This window comes from Cyprinus carpio, chromosome A23 (assembly GCF_018340385.1).
Source record: "Cyprinus carpio isolate SPL01 chromosome A23, ASM1834038v1, whole genome shotgun sequence".
In the NCBI taxonomy this organism is placed as follows: domain Eukaryota; kingdom Metazoa; phylum Chordata; class Actinopteri; order Cypriniformes; family Cyprinidae; genus Cyprinus; species Cyprinus carpio.
Window position 1 is genome coordinate 24,909,760 of NC_056594.1, and position 25,663 is coordinate 24,935,422.

Sequence of the window (25,663 nt, forward strand, 5' to 3'; positions counted from 1 at the left end):
TTGGGATAATTTTGTAAGTTGTAGAGTTTGTTTTTACATGAGCGCTGGTAAACGTGTTTGAAGCGTGTTATTATATTGGTAAACAGGCTGTAGAGAAAGTAAATATAAAGATATAAACCCGAACTGGATGTGCGAAACAAAGCACAAGTCCGGTTTCTGTTCTCATCTGGACACTTTAATCCAAAAATATCCTCCGTTTTTGTCCTTTTTGATGACTCCATCCGGTGAAGTATTGCCGTCATTAACTCCAAATAACATCCAGATTCTCGCTCATTTAACGCTTCAATCCATTGAAAAACAAGAGTTAAAAGTGGTGTAGGTGCGGTGCGACTGTCCCCGCGCGCGACGCACCCGGAATCGCTGCGTTGTTTTTTTGTTCCAGCTGATCGGAACCTGCTCTAAGGTTTACGCGCCAAATCTTTTTTGCCGCGAAACTGGCACGTGCCAGCGTGCCGCGCGCTCATTGGCTGATATCACGCGACCTTCGCGCTACGCGTCCGTGTTAAGCAGGCCGCTGGTTAATGACGACAGCCTGTCACTCAAAGACGACCTTTTTAAGCAACGTTTTTTTTTAAAGATAAGAGTTGTTTGAACGGAAACCATGTTTCTTCTGAGACTGCTTTTGTATTTATTTGGGTTTTTAAACAAAATAATGGATGCGGTTTGTAGCGTGAAAACAACTTGGATCAGGTTGGACATGGCGTCATTATATTGTGGATAGAAATAATAATAATAATAATATGCAAAATTGAAACGCATGTCTAACGCCCAGAAAAGTTGTTGTTTCACAACAATATCTAAATTTGCATTATTATTTTGTTGTGAATTCTTCGAACCTAGGTAATCCCATCTACTTTCACTTCATATAAATACAAAATAATTATAAGCTGTCTATGCAAAAAAATATATCTCTCACATCCCTGTTAGAACAATGACTCAATTTAAATCTATAATTAATCTATTCTGTATTTTGTTTGGCTTTTAATTTTACAGCGAATGCAAATTGATTTATGTGGCGTAAAAATATCGACACATTATTCACATGTGGTGTGCTTCATATAAACTCGTAAAAAATAAAAATATATATTTACATTAAAAATACTAATTAGTGCACGGATTTGAAATTTACATATATAAAACCATGTGCAGGATGCCGATGTCATGGCAAATAACTTAGTTATATATAATAAAATAATAATAACCGGAAACTTTCGCTCAATGTAGATGATTGTAATAAGCCCCGCCCACCGCTGGCGTTATGCTTTAAGAACTTCAAGATGGCGCAGGCAATATCGGTGGTTCTGGAAGGTAATAATGCACTTTTGTTAAAATCCTCCAGCATAACTACAAAGCTGTAATACTATACATTTTATGCTTACAGTGAGAATGCATGCGCGCTCGAGACGGACAAGCCAAAGAAACGCATTTTGCACAGTTGTTTCGGTTCAAACGTTGTTGGTTTTTATTGTTTGTTAATTGTATAATTTTTTAAAAACATGTAAATTATATTAGCGCAGTATTGCTGTCAATTTGATTAGTTCACTTGAATGTACCTGAGAAGACATTGACGTAGAGGAGGGAGGAAGAGAGATTAGAATAACAGCCGCGTGCTGCGGATCATGGCGGTCCGGAGGGAGAGAGACACAACACTGGAAAAGCCACAAAACACCATTCAGCTACTAAATGTGTTTTTTTTATTGTTATTATTTTATAGTGCTACAATACACTAACAATCCCATGTTCAATATGAAAAATAGTAATTGTTATTTTAAATAAGCTGGTATATTTGTGTTACAGATGTTTCCTTCCCTAAACTAATAAGCTTTTGATTTATGATCGATATATATATATATATATATAGTATATATATATATATATATATATATATATATATATATATAGTATATAAGCCAACCTGCACAGTATATAACAAAAAATATAATGGTGCATGGATATAGAAAACATATCGCGACATATGTTCTTAAATAAATAAATATATTGGTGTGAAATATTTAATTTGAGTTGAAATAATTATATATAATATGTGCAAAAGAAAGGAGTGAGAGAGACAGCTAGCACAGATGTGTGTAGGAAACCAGTGCTTGATATAGTTTTACTCTGTGCTTATAGTTTTTTAGTTATATAAAATATTTGCATAATGCTGTGTTTGACCAATCCTAATCAGATATTGATGAGAGTAATAATAATTATTAATACTTTGATATAGTTTTACTCACAGTATATATATATATATATATATATATATATATATATATATATATATATATATATACTCTATATACACTCCCTACAGTAGTGTGTAACTGGTGTAATTCGTCAGATTTGTTGAATAATTGCTGGACACTTGGCTTTATTGATTAGTATATTTATTAGGTGTTGAAGGCATGGACAATCAGGCGGTAAGCTCAATGTCCAGTGGCTGCTGGGCGGTCAGGGTGTTTTGGATCCGGGCTTTAGAACGTCTCAAGGAACGAGCATCCAGCCGATGCGAGTGAGACTCATTCACGCATTTGGTCTGATTTAATATTCCAGTTTAACGATGATCTTAAATCACCGCACTCTAAGGTCAAGTGTGCAGCTTAATATGTTTTAGTACTTATATACTATTTATAATATTCATTTTACTTTCGCTTTTCATTTTAGTTTAGTTTTAAGTTTGTCATGTGCTTTTTTTTGTTGTTTTTTTTTTTTTTTTTTTTATTTTTCATTTATTTATATTTCAGATTTATGCTTTTTTTTAGTATTTCAATCTTTAACTTATTTTTATTTTAAGTTTTTAGTTGCCAAGGCAACTAATCCTAATGTTAAATAGAGGTGTTTTAAGTTTTCCATCCAAAAATGTATATTTATTTAATTTCAGCTTTATTCCAGTTATCTAAAATGGCATTGGTATTACTAGTTTTATTTTAAGTGTATATGTTATGTATATACATAGTTATTTTTTTTAGAAAACATTTTCATTTTAGTTTAAGTTTTAGTAAATTTATTCTACGTTATAGCTTTTTTTTAGCTGTAATTTATTTTATTGAAATTTTTAGTTTAAGTAATTTTAGTGCTTAAACTTATTTATTCAGTAAGCTGCCATTCAATAATTAAAATAGAATTTTTGAATTTTACTTTACTTTTAGTTTTCACTTCATTTCTTTGGTAATTTTAATACTTCAGTCTTTTTAACTTTAAGTTTTTCATCTAATATTCATACTACTATTTTTATTTCAGCTTTATTCCAGTTATCTGCTAAAATGGAGAATAATAGTTGGTATTTGTGCGTTAGCACCAACAACACTGTTATGTATATATTATTAAAGTTATTTTTTAGAGAACATTTTTAATTTTTAGTTTAAGTTTTAGTAAATTTTGTTCACGGTGCTTTTGTCATTTTTATTAGTGTTTGTTTTTTTATTTAGCTGTAATTTATTTTTTTGAAATTTTAGTTTTAGTAATTTTAGTGCTTAAACTTATTTCAGTAAGCTGCCATTCAAAAAATAATTAAAATAAATTTTAATTTTTTTTTTTTTTTTACTTTTATTTAGTTGTAATTTAGTCTCACTTCATTTCTTTGGTAATTTTTAATACTTCAGTCTTTTTAACCTTTAAGTTTTTCATCTAATATTCATACTTTATTTTATTTCAGCTTTATTCCAGTTATCTAAAATGATTAATAATAGTTTTATTTTTTGTTAACACCAACAACACTGTTATGTATATACATAGTTATTTTTTTAGAGAACATTTTAATTTTAGTTTAAGTTTTAGTAAATTTGTTACGTGCTTTTGTCGTTTTTATTAGTGTTTGTTTTTTTATTTAGCTGTAATTTATTTTATTGAAATTTTAGTTTTAGTAATTTTAGTGCTTAAACTTATTTATTTCAGTTAGCTGCCATTCAAAAAAAAATTTTTTTTTTTTACATTTAATTTTTTTTTTTTTACTATTTTTATTTAGTTTCACTTCATTTCTTTGGTAATTTAAAATACTTCAGTCTTTTAACTAATTGTTTGGCTCTATATTCATACTTTTTTTTATTTCACTTTATTTCCATTATCTAAAATGATCAATAGTTTTAGTTGAGAATAACAGCAACTTAGTTGTTGCGTGCCTAGTAATGATGCATCTGAACGCTCACGTCACATTAATATCATGCAGACGATGATGGACTCCTTTCTGTGTGGAAAAGGTAAGAGCAGTTCAAACTCTTTGCCGTTGTTGCCGCGTTCATGAATCACAAAGCGTGAACCGTGTCAGTCAACACGCGTCACTGGCCACCGTCTCTCTGGCCTCCACAACGCTTACACCTCCGTCCCGTCCATCAGCGCCGGACCTCAGCTGCCCGCTAACAGACAGGTACAGCACACCTGCTAAAAACCCCTATGAGATGCCATATTCCTGAATTCATTCTGTTTTTATGTTTATATAATCCTCAAGGTGTCAACATACATCACTGTGCCGCAGTCGCCGCTCACACACACGCTGGTCCAGGGAAATGTGTTGGTCAGCGATGAGGTTCTGATGTCGGCCATATCAGCGTTCAGCTCTCTGGATCAGCCGATGGCAGCCATGCAGGGACTGGCACAGGTAAACACTGAATAATACTTAAAGGAACAGTTCCCCCAAAAAATGAAAATTTGCTGAAAATGTCCTCACCCTCAGGCCATCCAAGATGCAGATGAGTTTGTTTTTTCATCAGAGAAGTGTAGATTGCATCAGTGTCTCAGCAATGGATGCTCTGCAGTGAATGGGTGCCGTCAGAATGAGAGTCCAAACAGCTGATAAAAACATCACAATAATCCACAAGTAATCCATCTGACATCGCTTGTGTTTTTCAGAGTAATCTCAGCATGCACGCGGGAACCTCGTACCTCCAGCACCATCAACAACCCCCACAGCCCCTCCCCCAGACACAGGCCACGCCCCTGTCCTCACAGGTGCCCTCCAGCAACAGTAATTCAGTGGTGCAGGTGTACAGCACACTGCCCCCTATGGCCGGAGGCGGTACTGCAGAAGTGTCTGCTCTGGGGCTTCAGTCGTTTCAGTCCATTCAGGTACAGCACTGTTCATTAATTCACATGATCACAAACATAATGCTCATATTTAACGAGTATTAAACTCTGAAATACACCCAAAATGAAACTACATGGTACATATAGACAGAGACTGGAAATACTATTATTGAAAACACAATATAATAGACCTGCATTTTATAATATGATATATACTATTATAGTAATTATTAATATTTTGAATATGCTATTATATATATATATATATAATATATATATATATATATATATATATATATATCTATATATATATATATATTATTTTTATTTTTTTTAGTAGGCAATGTTATTTTAGGATTATTTATATACTATTATAGTATTATTTATTAATATTTTGAATTAAATTTTTTTTTTTAATTTTCAGTTTCCATTTTAATTTTAGTTTAAGGTTTACTAATTTTATGTGCTTTTGTTATTTTTATTATTTATTATTATTTTATTAGTGTTTTTTTATATATATTTAAATGTAATTTAATTTATTTTAGTTTTAATAATTTTAGTACTTCAACTTGGAAACATTTCTATTTTTCATTTTATGTTTTTCATCTAATGTTTATATTTAATTTTATTTCAGCTGTATTTTAATTAATAAAAACAATTTTAATAGTTAACAAGAACGACACTGTTAGTGTAGATATTTTTTATTTCTATTTAGCTTTATTTTTATTTTCACTTTTAGTTTTGGTTATTTTAACATTACTTGCAACATTAGTCATTTTTGTGGAAGTTTTCCAGGTTTTTCATCTAATATTTGTTTTATTTTATTCCAGTTATAAATCAGTTACCACCGAATTTTTTTTAATAGTTTTAGTTAACAATAATAACACTGTCTGAAAATAAAAATATGCATTTATAAGTAAACTTTAAGAATATTTATATTACCTCTAAAGGACTTTGTAAACAGATTTTAGAAGGTGCCATTGATAAATAATATTTAATTATTATTAAATCAAGGCCTTTTCTGATTAAATAAATCTGCATATATATTCTAAGTGTACTGATGCAGGTTTGGCTGTTTAATGAACATTTAATTACCTGATGTGTCTGTGTGTTTGGCAGGTTCCCAGTCAGTGTGTGGAGGGCCAGGTGTTCAGCGCCGCTCCGGTTTACAGCCCAGGAAAACAGAGCAACAAAACCAAGACCTGCACCATCAGCACAAACCTCTCCGAGCTGGGCGAATATGACAAGGTCATCATCCCTAAGAGAGCCAGAACCTCCAAGAAAACACAGGATGGTAGTTCACATCTACACCAACCAGTCTGCTTATATATTTGAATAAACAAGTGCTACTTTTTAAAGTTTGGGGTCAGAAAGATTTTTTTTTTTAAAAGAAATTAATACTTTTAATCAGCAAGGAGGCAATAAATGCTGGTCTTTTAAAATGTTTATTCATCAAAGGATCATGAGAAAATAAAATATATCATGCTTTTCATAAAAATATTGTTTCTAAATAATGTTTTCAACATTGCTAATAATCAGAAATGTTTCTTGAGCAGTAAATCAGCATATTAGAATGAGTTCTGAAGATCATGTGACACTGAAGACTGGAGTAATGATGCTGAAAATTCAGCTGCGCATCACAGAAATAAATTACAGTTTAACAGATATTCACTTAGAAAAGAGCTATTTTAAATTGCAAAAAATATTTCACAATTTTACAGTTTTTACTGTATTTTTATTAAATGAATGCAGCCTTGCTGAGCAGAAGAGACTTCTTTCAAAAACATGACAAAATCTTACAAGCCCCAAACATATAAACAAAAGTACATATAAAGTAACTGACGATTGCAAGAATATCCAGTCTGTTATTTTGTTTCCAGCAGGGACAAACTAAAGGAAAAGCCCAGAAGCTCAAGTGCAATTACTGTGACAAAGTGTTTACCAAGAACTTTGACCTCCAGCAGCATATTAGAAGGTAAAAAGAGAAAATTCACATGAGATGTTTTTGCTTTCAGGGCTCTCAGAATCATGACAGTAGCTGCACGAAATTCAAACAATAATTTAGCAAAATAATTTGCAAAGCCCAATGCATAAACGTTCACAAGAACATAAACATGGCATCTCAAACTCTGTCCGGCGTCTAAATCTGCAGTCACACGGGTGAAAAGCCCTTTCAGTGCATCGTGTGCGGCCGTGCCTTCGCTCAGAAGTCCAACGTGAAGAAACACATGCAGACGCACAAGGTCTGGCCCGCTGGAGTTCACAGCACTGCATCCAGGATGCCCATCACTGTACGCGTGCTTCCTCTGAACAGTGACGAAAACTCACAGCAGATGGAGGAAGAAGGGCAAGAGCAAGGTGAGACCGCATGAGCTTAAGAATAGTTCAACCAAAAGGTGATCCAAAATGTAGATGAGTTTGTTTCTTCATCAGATTTGAAAAAATGCAGCATTGCATCAGTGTCTCAGCAAAGGATGCACTGCAGTGAATGGGTGCCGTCAGAATGAGAGTCCAAACAGCTGATAAAAACATCACAATAATCCACAAGTAATCCACAGCACTCCAGTCCAGCAGTTAACATCTGGAGAAGATAAAAGCTGAGACAAATCCAGCATTAAGATGTTTTTAACTTCAAACCATCACTAAAATATGAGTCCTCTATCCATAATAACACTTCCTGCAGTGAAAAAGTGGTCTGTTCTGAATCAAGAGAGAAATCTGCACAGATCAAGCACCGTTAAAACAGCTCTAAACAAATATGTGTCTGGATTTTGATGTGAGAGACAACAGGAGATGCACTTTTTCACTGGAGGAAGTGTTATTATGGATTATGAACTCCTATTTTAGCCATAATCAGTGTTTTGAAGTTAAAAACATCTTAATGATGGATTTGTTTCTTACAAACACACAGCTTTTGGTTTCACAAGATGTTAACTGATGGACTGGAGTGGTGTGGATTAATTGTGGATTATTGTGATGTTTTTATCAGCTGTTTGGACTCTCATTCTGACGGCACCCATTCACTGCAGAGGATCCATTGATGAGACACTGATGCAATGCTACATTTCTCCAAATCTGATGAAGAAACAAACAAGTCTAAATCTTGGATGACCTGAAGGTGAGGACATTTTTAAACCATTTATTTTTTATTTTTGGGTGAACCATTCTTTTACTCCTGGTGATGTTTCATACCAACCTAAAGATCATTTGTGTGGCTTCGTCTCCAGCCATTGAGGAGCAGGACGCTGAGGTCCAGGAGACACAGGGTTCGGCGGAGGGCAAACAGAGCAGCGGCATGAACCAGAACAAGCAGATCATCCTCATCGACAGCTCGTATCAGTGCCAGTTCTGCTCGGCCAAATTCAGCACCTACTTCCAGCTGAAGTCTCACATGACGCAGCACAAGAACGAACAGGTACCGCACACAGACAGAAACATTTTACAGAGCATAAACATTTATTCATGTAGCAGACTCTTTTATCACAGACGACTGAAAATATCTAAACATCCTTAAAATTAGAAAAAAATAACTATATGAATTAAATATTTAGATATATAATTAAATAAGTAAATATATAAAGCAAACCTGCATAAGAAATGAAGATTGTTTTATTTTTTTTATTGTTTTCAGCAGAAATGTAAAGAGATTTATGCTTAAACAAACAGCTAAAATGCATTCTCTGAAAAGTTATTTCTTAGCAGTTTTGCTTCTCAGGTAAATTTATGTTGTTCTGTTAAATTATGTTCACTACTGTTTAAAAGCTTGGCTTCAGTAAGATTTTATTTTATTTTTTTGAAAGAAATAAATACATTTCCTACGCATTAAAATGATCAAAAGTAACAGTAAGGACGTTTATAATCCTACAAACCATTTATATTTCCAATAAATGTTGTTCTTTTGAACTTTGTATTCATGAAAGAATCCTGAAAAATAAAATGTAAAAAATAAAAATAAAATTCTTATCAAACAGTTTTGTTTCTCCAATAAATTGATCTTGTTTTAAGGATCTTTAAATGATATAAGATATTTTGGTAACACTTTACATTAAGGTCCCATTAGTAAACAGTAGTTACTGCATTTACTAAACAATGAGCAATACATTTGTAACAGTATATATTTATTTTAAACATTAGGTAATAAAAGTACAACTGTTCATTGCTAGTTCATGTCATCATGATAACTTTTGATTTTAATAATGTATTATTAAATGTTGATATTAACATTAACTAAGATTATTAAATGCTTTAGTAGTATTTTTCATTCTTTATTCATGTTAACAAATGGAACCTTATTGTAAAGTGTTACGAGACAATGATGACAATGATGCTAAAAATATAAAATTAGCGTCTTTCGTTTCAGATTTCCACAACCCCAAATGTAGAAATGAAGTGTGGATAGTCATTTTAGATCCTCTCTCAGTGTGCGATGGTCAAACGTGACTAACTCCATGAAGTTTCTGTCAGGTGTAAGGTTTTGTGGTGTGTGGTTGATATCTGATGTTTGAGGTTTTGGATCAGTTTCTGGAGCACATCCACACACACCAGGAGCAGCTGACGTACCGCTGTCACCAGTGCAGTAAAGTCTTCCCGTCGCTCTTCGAGCTCGGCCTTCACCAGTACTCACACAGCTTCTGTCCACAGCCCAACCAGCGCAAAGAGACCAGCTACTACAGGTCACACACACACTCGTACACACACACACACACACAGTCACTGACCAGCTACTACAGGTCACACACACACACACAATCAATCACTGACCAACTACTACAGGTCACACACACACACACACACACACACACTCAATCACTGATCAGCTACTACAGGTCACAAACACACACACACAAGTCACTGACCAGCTACTACAGGTCTCACACACACACACACACACACACACACATTGACCAGCTACTACAGGTCACACACACACACTCAATTACTGACCAGCTACTACAGGTCACACACACACACACACACACAATCATTGACCAGCTACTACAGGTCACACACACACTCAATCACTGACCAGCTACTACAGGTCTCACACACGGTGTCACACAACACACACAATCACTGACCAGCTACTACAGGTCACACACACACTCAATCACTGACCAGCTACTACAGGTCACACACACACACACACACACACACACACACACACACACACACACACAATCATTGACCAGCTACTACAGGTCACACACACACTCAATCACTGACCAGCTACTACAGGTCTCACACACACACACACACACACACACACAATCAATCACTCACCAACTACTACAGGTCACACACACAATCAATCACTGACCAGCTACTACAGGTCACACACACACACACACACACAATCACTGACCAGCTACTACAGGTCTCACACACACACACACACACACAGTCCACTGACCAGCTACCTACAGGTCACACACACACACACACACACAATCACTGACCAGCTACTACAGGTGACACACACACACATAGTCACTGACCAGCTACTACAGGTCACACACACATACACACATACACACACACACACACACACACACACAATCGTTGACCAGTGTAGCCGCACTGGGTAGTACGTTAACGTTAGCTCAAATGATATATAGGGAATTTTAATAATTAATCAGGAATATGATTAATATATATATCTCGCGTAACAGTTACATTAAAATTATTGAAGATGAAATATAGGTCAATTGTATATATCAATAACTCATTACAAGGCACTGTAATTTACTCATTAATATGTCAGTATTCCATTCTTCATATCAATTAACGTGATATCTTTTACTGGGAATTAATGCAAATCAAACAGTGGTTTGTCCAGCAAACGGCCGTAAGATTAACTTATCAACTTTTTTTATAGTTATCACTTCTTATAATTCCAGGAAAAAATAGTTTCTAGCCATGAAACCATTCTCCCGTCCTTATAAAATTTAGGTTACTGGAAAGTAACAAATAAGCTTTGTAGCTAAGATCAAACATTTCATTGACTTCGTAAATGTGAGCATTTTAGACAGAAGCAATCATGAATATATTGGCTTTTAAAATTGAACTAATAATACATCAAACTACGATTCACACAGAGTAAATATGCGTATAACAATACAAACAGTAAAACAAATACAATACAAAACGAATAACAAAATGAGATTGAGTTGGATTGAGAGAGAGACAGTGAGTGAGTGAGTGAGTGAGTGAGTGAGTGAAAGGGTGAGCGAGAGACAGGAGAGAGAGATAGGCAGAATCCATGCAGAATGATCGCGCAGTATGGCAAAATCACATACAGTAACCCTTTTTGAAAGACAACAAGGAATCAGATCACCTTGAAAAAGGGAATAGACCGCCTTAAGCAGCGTTTAAATCTCTATAGGAAATAATACTTGCATGTGGATATCTTTGTGCCTGCTAGCCGAGCGTGCGTCGTTCTTTTAGAGCTGGGCGTGTTCTCTCGTGTCTTCCGGGGCGAGCAGACTCGCGCGAAGTTTCAAAGGTTCAACGAACGTGGAGTTACCAAAGAAATAATTCAGAGTTCGTCTCCCTCGTGTAGGGAGAGGCGACTATAAGAATAAAACTTAGTAAAGAAAAGCAAAGAAAAACGGAGATGAAAGCTCCCTAAGGAGCCATCGCGACAGACGTTCTCTCGACGAAGTGCCGAAACAAAAAGTGCCACGAGAAAGTTCTGTGTCAGTCTCTTAGAGAAGGGTCTGGCTGCAGACTTGCACTTGCATTCTCAGACTTGCACTCACGGATCAGACACTTGCGCTTCCGCTAGTGACATCACTAACAGTCTTTTTTTTTATTTTTTATTTTTGTTCTGTTTTGTTGATTACTTTTTGTTTGAAATCGCTCAACATTTACAACAGTAGCCAGGTGTTGAAGACAAGAAAAAAGAAACTAAATTACGAAGTCGCTTGCAATCGCCACTTGCACTCTCAGCTACCTGCGACGTCACTTGCAGTCGACACAAATCATGCGTGTTGCCAATGGAGACAAGACACTGTGGTGATTAAACAATTAAATCTAATTTAGTACCGTTAAAAGGACAGCGTCCTGCAAGAAAAAAGACAAGACCCGCAAATCCGCACAAAACAGCAGAATATGAACGCGATGCACAAAGTATCTCGTTAAGTGTTTAATTTCCTCCCGTAGAAAAAAAAAACAAACACGTAATATGGCTTAATGTATTAAAATAGGCCTAAATAAAGTGAAATTAAAAAGATCAAATCAATATATAGTTATTATTTAATTTACTACAAGGCAAGCAGATGGCCATGAACACAATACTCAAACTTTCACTTGTCCTCCAATACAGCAAAACGCTTCATGTGGCATAATAATGGACTATAAAGACAATTCAGGAGCCTATATGTCTTTCTGTTGACTTAAAGTATATACAGACCAACAAATATGTTGGTCTGTATATATGTATTATGAAGTGATATTAAGTGATATTAAAAGCATCAATGCGTTATGCGTTAACGTTAAACATTTTCCAATCATTATAAATAAAACACGTAATGTAATGTTAGCTTAATGGACAAAGACAATGATATAAAAGAGTTGTAGACAGTTATTCTATATGGAAAAACGCTTAACGCGAAACTTTGCATGTTGCATTTATTCTGGGCTCACCTGCTTGCCTGTACATACCTATTAGTTATGCATTTTTTTTTTTTTTTTTTTTTATTTTTTTTTTTTTTCACTTTTAGAATAATGAAGAGGAGCATATTGAGTTTGGTCTTTATCCTCTTAGTCTATTATTATGGCACATTATGCCATGTTTTGCGCATGTTTTGCCATGTTTTTATAAATTATTCATTATATTAATAAATTGTATTGAATTTGATATTTTAATAGCATCTTAATAGCATATTAAGTGTTTGTTTTTTTCTACGGGAGGAAATTAAACACTTAACGAGATACTTTGTGCATCGCGTTCATATTCTGCTGTTTTGTGGCCGCGGATTTGCGGGTCTTGTCTTTTTCTTGCAGGACGCTGTACTTTTACGGTACTAAATTAGTTTTAATTGTTTAATCACCACAGTGTTTTGTCTCCATTGGCAACACGCATGATTTGTGTCGACTGCAAGTGACGTCGCAGGTAGCTGAGAGTGCAAGTGGCGATTGCAAGCGACTTCGTAATTTAGTTTATTTTTTTTTTCTTGTCTTCAACACCTGGCTACTGTTGTAAAATGTTGAGCGATTCAAAACAAAAAGTAATCAACAAACAGAACAAAAAAAAAAAGTAAAAAAAAAAGACTGTTAGTGATGTCACTAGAGGAAGCGCAAGTGTCTGAGAGTGCAAGTCTGAGAATGCAAGTGAAAGTCTGCAGCCAGACCCTTCTCTAAGAGACTGACACAGAACTTTCTCGTGGCACTTTTTGTTTCGGCACTTCGTCGAGAGAACGTCTGTCGCGATGGCTCCTTAGGGAGCTTTCATCTCCGTTTTTTCTTTGCTTTTCTTTACTAAGTTTTATTCTTATATTCGCCTCTCCCTACACGAGGGAGAGACGAACTCTGAATTATTTCTTGGTAACTCCACGTTTCGTTGAACCTTTGAAACTTCGCGCGAGTCTGCTTGCCCCGGAAGACACGAGAGAACACGCCCAGCTCTAAAAGAGCAAGTGGCGATTGCAAGCGACTTTGTAATTTAGTTTCTTTTGTCTTGTCTTCAACACCTGGCTACTGTTGTAAATGTTGAGAGATTCAAACAAAAAATAAAAATTAAATAGAACAAAATATAAAATAAAGACTGCAAGTGATGTCGCTAGCGGAAGCGCAAGTGTCTGAGAGTGCAAGTCTGAGAGTGCAAGTGCAATCTGCAGCCAGACCCTCTTGGTCTCTTATGGAGCGACTGGGTTCACGCCTCTGTTTGCGCGAACAACCAATGAACGTCCACGATCTGAAAGCGGGAAAAAGTTCCTTTGTCTCTGGGGAGACACCCACTCGAGTGAGTTATGGTCCCCCCCCCCCCCCCCCCAGAATTCAGCAATTTATATTCCAGCAAGATGGTAATTCCAGAATAATACCTTTTACTGTAATTTCCTATGTATGAGTGGTTCGGTCAAAGCAAGACGGTTAAACAGATACCAAAAATGACAGGTAAAGGTAGGAGAAACATAAAGTTACATTCATATTGCAGAATTACACACATTTAAAGTTTGATTAACACAATAAAATTGTAGATACTCCAATTTGATATGGAAGACATCTAAGCAGAAAAAGGAAATACAGTCAATACATTTAGAATATATTACTTTCCTTTTTCCTTACAAGAATTCCTAGCGTAGCTGGGCTTTTTTCTGTTATCTTCCCAGTTGAGGGTAATAAAGTTTTACGATCTGGTCAGGAATTTAAACCCAGCCAGTGCTGGCACCAGGCCGGCCATTCAGCTTGCAGAGAGTTTGATTTACCTGCATGAGTTCAGGGGGCTAAAAGCTTTGGGTTTTTTAGCCAAGGAATGTGCATTGTTTTAGATTCAACGAGCCATGATTCATTAATTCAGAACCAATTGAATGAATGAACTGCTCATACGCTACACCAGCTACTACAGGGTCACATACTACAGGTCCACACACACAATCACTGACCAGCTACTACAGGTGACACACACACACACACAGTCAATGACCAGCTACTACAGGTCACACACACATACACACACACACAATCAATCACTCACCAGCTACTACAGGTCACACACACACACACACAATCAATCAATCACTCACCAGCTACTACAGGTCACACACACACTCAATCACTGACCAGCTACTACAGGTCACACACACACACACACACAATCACTGACCAGCTACTACAGGTCACACAAACACACACACACACACACACACACACACACACACACACACACAGTCACTGACCAGCTACTACAGGTCACACAAACACTCAATCACGGACCAGCTACTACAGGCGTCACCACACACACACACACACACACACACACAATCAATCACTCACCAACTACTACTGGTCAGACACACACACACACACACACACACACACACAATCACTGACCAGCTACTACAGGTCACACACACACTCAATCACTGACCAGCTACTACAGGTCTCACACACACACACACACACACACACAATCAATCACTCACCAACTACTACTGGTCAGACACACACACACATTCAACTGACTGGCTACTACAGGTCACACACACACACACAAACCACAATCACTGACCCAGCTACTACAGGTCACACAACACACACACACACAATCAATCACTCACCAGCTACTACAGGTCAACACAACCACACACACACACAACCACACACACATTCACTGACCGGCTACTACAGGTCACACACACACACACACACACACATTCACTGACCAGCTACTACAGGTTCACACACCACACACATACACACAATCACTGACCAGCTACTACAGGTCACACAAACACAAACATACACATACACACAATCACTGACCAGCTACTACTGGTCTAAAGGTCAATCAATCACTCACCAGCTACTACAGGTCACACACACATACACACAATCACTGACCAGCTACTACAGGTCACACACACACACACACACAGACACACACACAATCAATCACTCACCAACTACTACTGGTCAGACACACACACACACACACACAATCACTGACCAGCTACTACAGGTCACACACACACACACACACACACAATCAATAAATAACCAACTACTACTGGTTCAGACACACACACACATTCACTGACTGGCTACTACGTTTTTTGTGTTTAAATTTAATTTGGTACACAAACACACACACACAGATACATTCACTGAACCGGCTACTACAGGACACACACACACACACACACACACACACATTCATTGACCACCTACTACAGGTCACACACAAAACACACACACACACACACACACACACACACATACACATACACATACACACAAACTCACTGACCAGCTACATACAGGTCACACACACACTCAATCACTGACCAGCTACTACAGGTCACACACACACACACACACAATCAATCACTCACCAACGATATCACAACTACTACTGGTCAGACACACACACACAAAATCATTTGACCATCTACTACAGGTCTCACACACACACACACACACGAACACACACACACACACACACACACACACACACACACACACAGTCACTGACCGGCTACTACAGGTCACACAAACACACACACACAGATTCACTGACCGGCTACTACAGGTTACACACACACACACACGCACACACACACACATTCAATCACTCACCAACTACTTCAGGTCAGACACACACACACACACACACACACACACCAATCCACTGACCAACTACTACAGGTCAGACACACACACACATACACACACAATCACTGACCAGCTACTACAGGTCTCACACACACACACACACACACACACACACACACACATTCACTGACCGGCTACTACAGGTCACACACACATAATCAATCACTCACCAACTACTACAGGTCAGACACACACAATCACTGACCAAAGACTACAGGTCACACACACACACACACACACACACACAATCAATCAATCACTGACCAACTACTACAGGTCACACACACACACACACACACATAATCACTGACCAGTACGGGTCTTACAGGTCTCACCCAACACACACACACACACACACACACACTGCCTCATCACTGACCACCTACTACAGGACAACACACACTCAAATACTGACAACTACTACAGGACACACACAACACACACACACACTCCAAATACTGACCAATACTACAGGCACGACAGCAACTCAAACCCACACACACACACACACACACACAAGCACTATCACTGGCCAGTTACTACAGGTCTCACACACACACACCCTGAATCACTGACCAACTACTACAGGAAACACACACAGATGAGATGACATTGATGTGAACTCTGATTAGATGACATTGATGTGACCTCCACACACACACACCCACACACACACAATAAAATAAGATAAACCCTCAATCACTGACCAGCTACTACAGGTCTCACACACACACACACACACACACACACAATGTGACGCAGCTACTACAGGGTCAACACACACAGCTCCACAACCCACACAATGACCAGCTACTACAAGGTCAACAGTGATAAGACTACGAGACTGTTAAAATCTACACAGATCTGATGTGTCAGGACATTGTGTGTTTTTGTGTTCAGATGCATGAAGTGTCAGAGTAAATAATTCCACACAGGAAGCTCTAAGGAACAAACATCTCCTGAACGACCACACACAACTACACCTTGCCTCACCCACACTGCCAAAAGGTCAGCAATATTTTTTATAATTTTTTCTTTATTTCAGTTAGTTTTTAAGGCAACATTAAGTTTAACTTTTTCATCTATTATTCATATTATATTTTACTTTATTTCAGCTTAATTTAAATTGATGAAAAGGATTTTTAATGTTTTTAGTTCTCATTTCAGTTTAAGCTTTTATAATTGTGTTGTGCTTCATCATTTTTATTAGTTTTTGTTTTTATTCTTTAACTTTATTTCAATTTTACTATAGATCTAGTTTCAGCTTAAACTTTCTAGCTACCATTACAAAGTGGTAGGTTTTTAATGTAATATTTATATTTTATCTAAAGTAAAAAAATAAAAAAATCATAGATTTAGTTTTAATAGATTTAGGCGCTGACTGAGGAGTCAGCACCTGAACATTTGTGTTCAAAGAATCATATTGAAGAATCAAATGAATCATATGTCAGCACTGAATGTGTTTGTATCTGTCAGGTGTTTCCGTGCGAGAGGTATTTCCGCAGGCATCTCCTCTCACCCCATCACGGCTCGTCGGCGGCAATTCAAATGTCAGATCTGTTAAAACATTCTTCATCCTTCTTCAAATACCTCAAACTCCACACAAAGATCCACTCAGGTACTAAGGTATTTGTACCTTTTTTGTCGTTTATTCGTTTTTAGACTGTTATATAGTTGAGTTTCTGAAGGATCTAGAAAGTCCCAAACAGATGAGTTAATGTATTAATTGAGTAATAAACTGAATTTATTTAGAGTCTGATGTGTTACAGTGACTGATCTTGTTGTTTTGCAGGAGAGAAGCCGTATAAATGCTCCGTCTGTGAGGCCACGTTCAACAGGAAGGACAAAGTAAAGAGACACATGCTGATTCACGAGCCCTTCAAGAAGTACAAGTGTCCCTTCAGGTGAGTGACGGCGCCGGGTCGGCAGAGGAACATCCGTGTGATGTGAATGTGTTTGATGATATGATTTCTGTGGCAGGACTCATGTGGGCTGCACCAAAGAGTTCAACAGACCCGACAAACTCAAAGCTCATATTCTCTCACATTCAGGTGAGGATGATGAAGTCTGAACTTGAGTACTTCAGTTGTTCATATAACATTATTCATCTTTTTATTGAACGGGGATGTTTTTTTTATATTGTTTTTTTATTATTCATTCATATACTATTAGTATACTATATTATAGGTTTTTTTAGTTTTACGTTTTAGGAAATATTGTTATGTGCTTTTTGCCATTTTTGTTTTTTTTATTCTATTTAGCTTTATTAAATTTTATTACATTTTGCTTCTAGTTTTAGTCAAATTATCTAATTATTATTACAGATTTTCAATTGTTTTTTCATTTTTTTCATGTATAGTTTTATTTTAACATTTTTTAATAAAAGAAAAACAATTTTTAATAGATTTAGCTTTAGTTAACAATATATTGTAGTATACTTTACTATTTTGCCTTTTTATATACTAATATTAATATTTTATTTTTTTTTATTGATTAATTTAGTTTTTAGTAGTTTTAGTCAATGTTATTTTACAATCACTGAGACACTAATAGTTTTTATTAATATTTGAACTTTGGTTTTCTTTTTTTATATTTTCCATTCTTCTTTTTAATTTAGTACTTTTTTAGTAATTTTGTTGTGTTTCTGTCATTTTTTATTAGTTTTAATAATTTTAGTAATTCAATATTTTAAGTTTTATTTTAGTTTTGGTTGTTACTTCAGTACATCAAGTTAAATTAATGAAAAACTTATCATTTTGAAAATCCCTTTTGATTAAAATCTGCCTATATTATATATAAATATAAATCTATAATGTCTATGTCTAATCTATTGTGTTAGTTTTAATATAATATATTTATATAGCTAGATATATAGAGTAGATATATACCAAAATGATACTATATATACAACACAACACCATATATATATATAATATATACAGTACAGACCAAAAAGTTTGGAAACCATTTATTCTATTTAAATGTTTTTGAAAGAAGTTTCTTCTGCTCATCAAGCCTGCATTTATTTGCTTCAAAAATACAGAAAAAACAGTAATATGTGAAATATTATTACAACCTTAAAATACATAGTTTTCTATTTGAATATACTTAAAAAAAAATAATTTATTCCTGTGATGCAAAGCTGAATTTTCAGGCATCATTACTCCAGCCTTCAGTGTCACATGTAACACTCCAGTCTATCACATGATCATTTAGAAATCATTCTAATATTCTGATTATTATGAGTGTTGGAAACAGTTTTGCTGTCTAATATATTTGATGAATAAAAGGTTAAAAAGAACTGCATTTATTCAAAATCCAAAAAAAAAAAATTCTAATAATATATATTCTAATAATATATTTTCTTTACTATCACTTTTTCTCAATTTAACACACCCCCTTGCTGAATGAAAAAGTATTTGATCCTTGCTGAATAAAAGTATTGATTTTATATTAAAAAAAAAAGAAAGACAAAAAAAATTACTGAACCAGAGTGTGTATTGTTATTACAAAATCTTTATATTTTAAAAACAAAGCTGCTTCTTTTTTTTTTTTTTTTTTACTTTTTATTCATCAAAGTATCCTAAAAAAGTATCACATGTTCTGAAAAATATATAAGCAGCAGAACTACTGTTTCCAACTTTGATAATGAAATCATCATATTAGAATGATTTCTAACGGATCATGTGATAATGATCCTAAAAATTCAGCTTATTGCATCACAGAAATAAATGGGATCAAAATTTTAAAGTATAATAAATTTAAAAAACAATTATTTTTCAAATTGTAATAATATTTCACAATATTACTGTTTTTTCTGTATTTTTGGATCAAATAAATGCAGGCTTGATGAGCAGAAAGAAGAAACTTCTTTCAAAAAACATTAAAAACTAGTAAGTTTCCAAACTTTTGGTCTGTACCTGTGTATATCTATATATATATATATTAGTTTATAAGCATATACAGTATATATTCTAAATTATTATTCTATTCTATTATTCTACATAAGAGCATTTACTTAAAAAATACTTAATATAAGTATTTATAATCAGGATTAGTTTATAAGCATATACAGTATTATTTTAGTCATAGTTTGCTTATCAGGTGAATTTATTTTGTTTTTATGGACATTTCATTACTGTTACTGCAAAACAAGGCAAAGATACTCTAATAAATGTTGTTGTTGTTGTTGTTGAGTAATGTGGAACTGTATAATAATGTATGAAGCGAATGTAAGTATAATCAGTTTCTGTCTCCTGCAGGTATAAAGCCGTATAAGTGTCAGTTCTGTCAGAAGTCGTTCAGTCGTCGCGCTCACATGCTGGAGCATCAGCGCTCGCACACGGATAAGTGCTGGTTCAGCTGATAAGTATGGATTAAGGTGCGGCATCAGCGCTCGCACACCGATAACTACCGCTGTCCCGCTGGGGGGGGCCGCGCAGGGTTTGCCCGACGGGAAGCCGGCCGCATCGCCTGACAATGACCAGCTTGGCCAGCGGCAAACACACAAACACCCCACACACACACACACACGTGTTAAAAAAAAAGGGGGGGAGACAGTTAACCCAAAAAAATGAATCCCTGTGGACTCCAGATGATAAATACAGGTATTATGAAACGAAATGATCAGTCTGTGCCAGAAAACTGAATATTACTAACAACATACTCCAGAAGCCCAGACAAACTAGAAAAATAGAATTCTTTATCCCCAAACTGATTCTTGCGAACAGTCTCGTTTCTGGTTCAATTCACCTAGTTATAATCACACAGGAATGGTAAAGTTATACACCCACTTATTAATATAAGCCACAAATGCTTGTTGTGAAAACATGTGTAAAGCACATAAAGTGAATAAACTAGTCTGAATCAGCTCATTCCTTTTACATAACCAGTGAGAAGAAACCGTCTCAATTAGGCTCCCTTCATTCAAGTGTTCGAGTTTCACAAATGCTCAGTACGATTCGAACCGATCGTCCTCAGTTCCAGGGTACTGCGGTAGTGATTCCATTCTTTGCTCATTTTCCAGTAGGCGGTGACTGTCAGGCGTCTGAAAGTGAGTTTTGATTGAGTTACTTGTATCTGTGCTGCTCCAGCCACAAATCGTTTCAGATGATTCAGTCCAATTTGGTGAACTGATTCAACTGGTTCACCAAAAAGAACCGATTCGTTTGTGAGCCAGACATCACTCCGGGGGACGTTTGCTTGAGGCTCTGGATTACAGGTAATTATGCGGTAACTAATGTTCCGCTTCTGACACAGACCAGTAGTTTCGCTTCATAAAGACCTCCACGATATCGTCCACGAGCAACGTGGAGATTAATGTTTGTGTGGGCCTGCTATATGCTTTGCCTCTGAAATTGACGGGTAGCCCTTGACTTGCATTGCTGAATCACCAAGGGACCCCCCGGGTGTTCAGCAAAAAAATATTTATTTACTGTTTTATGAATAAAAAAAGTCACGCCTACATCTTAGATGGCCTGAGGGTGAGTAAATTAACTTTTCTTTTTTTGTTGATTCTTTTTTTTTGGTGAAACTGTCTCTTTACCCATACAACTAGTGGACATGAAACAAGTCATTACACACTCACACACAAACAACATCGTTTGTTCTTTCCACAGACACAGGAGGACGGATTCTGCCGCCGCGGAGCCTGATGAACGTGGAGAAACCGAAGAGGAGGGCGAGGCCTGCAGCCCGGCCGAGACGCCAGCAGGATGCAAGAAGGTGAGGCAGATGAGAGGAGAGGGAGGAAGGGGAAGGGGGAAAAGAAAGAGAGGAACGAGGCCGAGCCTGAGATCACAGGCAGGGAGGACGACAGCGCCGTCAGGACTGCTGTCTGAACCCATGTGCTTCCAGACGGTGGCGACTGCAAGAACATCTTACAAACCTGCATCACAAGTGTTACGCACTCGTCGTCGGGCTCTCCCACTCATTACTTAACATGCATACAAATGAGGGGTTCAGATCCCATGGTTGCTGACTTTAAATATTTGATTTTGTTTTATATTATTAAAAATTATCTAGCTTGATTCTTTTTTTCTTGCATTTGTTGAGAGAACTCAAGGACTGTGCAAACTTCATCCGATACGGTTTCAAAATAAATATTAATCTGAGTTGCAGTTACAAGTATGGATTCGTCCTAACTAATGTTATGTTACTATATTTATATTGCTTGTCTAGCAATCATGCGAATTTATGGGGCTGTAGGGCCAAAAACATTATAAAGCAATGTTATCAATTGTCTAAAAAAGTAAACTAATAAATCATTTTCTGTACAAAAATAAATATATTCAGTACTTAGATGAAAAACTTCAGCATATTCTATTTCATTTAGTTGCCTAATGTGCGGAACATTTCTATTTTTAATATTGTTCTGTAAGTACTAAAATTACTAAACAAAAACGGAAATAAAAATAAAGCAAAAAAGAAAAAAAATTGCTTACACCGAAACTATTAAAACATATTATTGATTAAATATATTAGATGCAAAAGATTACCTTTGACATTTTATTTCCTACATTCTAATATACATTTTTTGTAAGTACTAAAATGAACTAAACGAAAACTGAAAAATAAAAAAAGCTGTAAAAATAAGGTATTAAATTTTAAGTATTTTTTTCAAAGATAATAAAATCTAACCTTATCCTTAAGCTTTATATTTTTAGTTTCCAAGCAACATTTTTAATTTTGTAGTTTTTTTTTTAATTAAAAAAAAAATATATTTTTTTAATTACTAAATCTAAACATTTTTATAAATTAAGATAAACTAAAAAGCACTATCAAAAAACCTTACAAATAATTTTTTTTAAATGACTGTACAATATAAAAAACAAATTTCAAATTAAAACATCAAACGACTTGGAAAATAAGTGTGTATTTCAAGTTTCAGGGGGTTTAGGGGGGGGGGGTGTTCACCCCCCCCCAAACCAATTCACTTCTAATTTTACTCTCTTATTTTTTTTAAATTGTTTCGGTCCCTTAACTGCAACGTTTTGCGAGTGTTTAGGACGGAAGCGTTGATGTTTTTTAAGATGCCATATCCACGTTAAAAGCAGTTCAACTTTTGTGCAATTTAAAATGTACTGGAACCCCTGCGTTTGTTCAGTGATAGTTTTGATTGTGCTTCATCCCATCTGGCTTTAATGCTAATGCTCAATATTTTTGCATCCAAACAGCTTCCAGGTCTCCCAAAAACAACACCACACATTTTACCATAGATTATTTATTTCAGCTGTGAACATCTTTTCACATTTGACTATACATACAAATCAACGCTAGAAATAAAACTCTGAAACGACCCTGGGGGGTGAAGCGGGCGCTTTACTTAATGTTAGTTTTATAAAAAATCCATCCACATTAATCTGAAGAGCGAGGAGAGTATTCACCACCATGTACAGGATTCAGTTCATACAGAGTCAAAAGGGTTTGGGTTACATGGATCAGTCAGAAAAAAAAAAAAAAAACAGTCCAAAATGAGAGCCGGATCACATATAAACTCGTTCAGAGGAATTTCAAGGTAAATCTCATTCAACACAGGGTAAAGGGAATAAAAAATAGCTGGGTTAATAAATCATTGATGTTGATTATTTTCTGAAAATCAAAACGATCTCCCTGGACACCCTAAAAACAGTCCTCAATTAATGAGTCTTTATATTATTACCCAATAATGGCAATGCCGCAGAGAAACCACAGCTATACACTTTATAGCAGGTGTCTGTGGGCCTCCTCGGTGGGTTAGACTAGATCACTTCAAAAGAAGTCATGAAACATGAAATAACCCACGATCTGCAAACATTAAAAAGCACATTTTAAAGCAGGCGCCCATGATACTTAGACAGGGTTATCTGTGATATACGTACTCTACCAAATTAGGACCAAATAAACTCTCAGTGTCGCTTAGGGATCAAGGCCAGCGCCGATGTATGAATTAAGCACGTATGTCTGATTTATTTTTGTACAGTTATGTATTTTAATAATAACTCACCTTTTACATAAAACAGTGAGAAACCGCTCATGTAGGCTCCTTCATTAAGTTTCGGTTCACAAATGCCCAGTATGATGTCAAAACCGTCTCATCGGTTCCGGGCCGCTGGAGTGATTCATACTTTGGATCATTCCAGCGGGGACTGTCAGGCATCTGCAAAGTGAGTTTTGAGTGAGTAACTGTATATGTGCTGCTGAGCCACAAATCATTTTCAGATGATTCAGTCCACTTTGGTGAACGATTCAACGGGTTCACCAAAAAAGAAACGAGTAGGTTGTGCGCCGCATCACTCCGGACCGTTTGCATGAGGCTCTGGATACAGGTGATTATGCGTAAAATAATGTCAGATTCTTACACAGACCAGTTTTTTCGCTTCATAAGACCTCAATATATCGTCAAGAGCCCGGGATTAATTTTGTGTTGCCTGTATATGCTTTGCCCTAAATTGACGGCCATTGACTGCATTTGATGAATCACCAAGGCCCCCCGGTTTCAGCTAAAAATCTTCTTTACTGTTTTTACTGAATAAAAAAGTCAGCCACATCTTAGATGGCATGAGGGTGAGTAATTAACTTTTTTTTTTTTTTTTTTTTTTTGGTGAACTTCCTTTAAATACAACTAGTGGAATGAACAAGTCATTACACCTCAACAAAACAACATCTTTTGTTTTTCCACAGACACAGGGGGACGGATCTCCTGCCGGGAGCCTGATGAACGGGAGAAACCGAAGAGGAGGTGAGGATAATGACGGGGCGCAGCGGGATGAAGAAGGGAGCAGATGAGAGGAGAGGAGAGAGGAAGAGAGGACGAGGGGAGACTGGATCACTGCAGGAGGACAAGCGCCTCAGACTGCTGTCTGAACCCCATGTGCTTCCAGACGGCGACTGATGAACATCTTACAAACCGCATCACAGTGTTTACAATAGTGTCGGCTTCCACTCATTATTAAATGCATAAATGATGGGTTCAGATCCCTGTCTGATCTTTAATATTTGATTTGTTTATATTAAAAAATATTAAAGCTGATTTCTTTTTTTCTTGCATTTGTTGAGATGAACTCAAGACGCAACTTAATCGATCCGGTTTCAAAAAAATATTAATCGGTTGCAGTACAGTTATGTATATCGTCCATAAATATGTATGTTATATATTTTTATTGTCTAGAAATCATGCGATTTATGGGATGTGGGCCAAAAACATTATAAAGCAATGTTATAATTGTTAAAAAGTAAAACTAATAATCATTTTCTGTAAAAAATAAAATATTAAAGTATTAGATGAAAACTTCAGCAATTCTATTTTATTTAGTTTTTCCAAGGAACATTTCTA

General features: G+C 36.0%; 1 pseudogene; it reads left to right on the forward strand.

Annotated features, from left to right (window-relative positions):
- The first annotated feature begins 2,405 nt into the window (after positions 1 to 2,405).
- LOC122135151 lies at positions 2,406 to 25,116 on the forward strand (annotated as a pseudogene).
- Positions 25,117 to 25,663: the final 547 nt, after the last annotated feature.